Raw genomic sequence first — 1,877 nt, 5'->3', positions numbered from 1 at the left:
CTCTCTCTCTCTGACAAAAATATACTAGTCTAGTACATGGAATATACCTTTGATATTGAGACTTCTTAACATGAATTCAAATTAAAGTATTTGTAAATTGCCCAGAAAACAAAAAAAACAGCATCTTCAATTTCGTCATGCATAGATATCGTTTTAATCGCTGTTCCAGAGCTAGCAATTTGTGCATGTCTAATGTCCCGTATATCAGCATCAAGTTAAATATTTAAACAAAATTATGAATAAATTTACGTACTAAATTGTAATCATATCATATACCTATTAAAAAAATGTCCGCATCAAGCTTCAAATTTTTATTACACTTTGAAATTCAATTTTATTTCTTGTTTACAAAATGCAGTCAACAAAAATTACTTCCGTGTTTACAATACCGCGACTTTGACGTCGTTTTCTGAGCATTGTGACGTCAAAAGATAAGGGCCCTTTTCTCATGACGGCAGTCAATTTATTTCTTTTTATTGTTTTGTTTTATTCTTTTTGCTTTGTTTTTCTTGATATGATAGACAGTACATGTGTAGGTTTATGATAGTAAATAAACTGCGCTCGCCCCAACGGTCACACCGTAAAACATATTATCACATAGATCGCTTATCAGTTTATAAGGGGAGGGATGTGCCAGCATGGATAAGGAGGTTGCTGAGAGAAATTCAGGTCTCTTCAGCGCAGTAATTGAGTAATGTTTCTGGAAGGAATGTTTAGTATCCATAGTACCTGTGGGAAGAATTGTGTTCCTCCGCTACCGGGGCATTGTGTTATTCCTGTTGAGATATTACAGAGGTAGATTTGGGAGCAGATTTTCCTTTTTATAATTTTTTGTGTTTTGATTATGGTGAAGTGGGGAGGATGCTAGTGTCTAGGTGCTAGTGTCTAGGTGACACTGTGTGAAGGGTCGCGCCCTTGGTTGAGGATGCACAACTGGCCTGATCACCCAGGGTGTGCTCCTGCGGTTTGGTGACCATGAAGAATCCTTGAAGAGGATGTTGGGTCTGTATTTTGTTTTTATTTTTTTTGTTGATATATGATCTACGGGATCACTTGGTGTTGCATCTCCTCTGTGGGATATCTGCTATCTGCCTTAGGTGTGTTGTGTTGTAAAATGTTTTACTTTTCCTTGTCCTGCTGGCCATCCCGACAAAAAAAATATTTTAGTGATAGTAGGGTAGGGGGGTGGATTTTAGAATGTTTACTCAAATTAAATATGTATCTGCAGACGGCATGGCTCTCGGCTCAACATATTATACTGAGCCTGATAGATATTTTTATTTACCAGTTTTCAGCATGTCCTCTGCAGTGTATGCTTGTTGGCTCTGTCCGGACAAATTTAAATCAAACAGGGACCGGAAAAACCACTTAATTTCCCGTCCCCATGAGAGGATGCGTGTCATCTGTCCAATCTGCCCAGTAAGAGATGGAAAAAGAGAAAAAACCTTAAGAAGGATGGCTGACCTTAAAGTCCACGTCCTGGAGGCCCACAAGGGGGTGGGACGGTTGAAGGATGTGCCAAGTGATTTTTTTTTCTGAGGCCAATGGATTCTGGTTTGCATTACATCCGTCAGATTACAGAAAGATCGTAGCACCAAATCCCTGGAGGAGCGAAGCAGCCACTAGAGCACGACTTGAGATGGTTTCGTGGGTTAGAAACAACAGCTTAAACAGTAGGAAGCTTAGAGAATTGGAGCAAGGCTGGGAGGAGGGAAGGAGTTCTTCACTTACTCCAGAAGAGCACTTTAGGCCAGATTACTCTGAAGATACGGAGGAAGATCGTAGTCCAGTAATTAAGAAGCCAAGGGGGTATTCACCAACCAAACCCGAGTTAGATGAGCGATATACGATCAAGGCCATCAGCTTGGAGGGAGGAT

The 1,877-nt window shown here is 40.3% G+C and overlaps 1 pseudogene; it reads left to right on the top strand.

The window, feature by feature from the left end:
* The first annotated feature begins 892 nt into the window (after positions 1-892).
* LOC134257427 (uncharacterized) lies at positions 893-1,873 on the top strand (annotated as a pseudogene).
* The last annotated feature ends 4 nt before the right edge of the window (positions 1,874-1,877 follow it).

Source organism: Saccostrea cucullata, unplaced genomic scaffold (genome assembly GCF_032062105.1).
Source record: "Saccostrea cucullata isolate Sc308-1 unplaced genomic scaffold, CSIRO_AGI_Scuc_v1 ctg1671, whole genome shotgun sequence".
Lineage (NCBI taxonomy): Eukaryota > Metazoa > Mollusca > Bivalvia > Ostreida > Ostreidae > Saccostrea > Saccostrea cuccullata.
The sequence above is the reverse complement of the archived record's forward strand: the minus strand, read 5'-3'. Positions and strand labels throughout refer to the sequence as shown.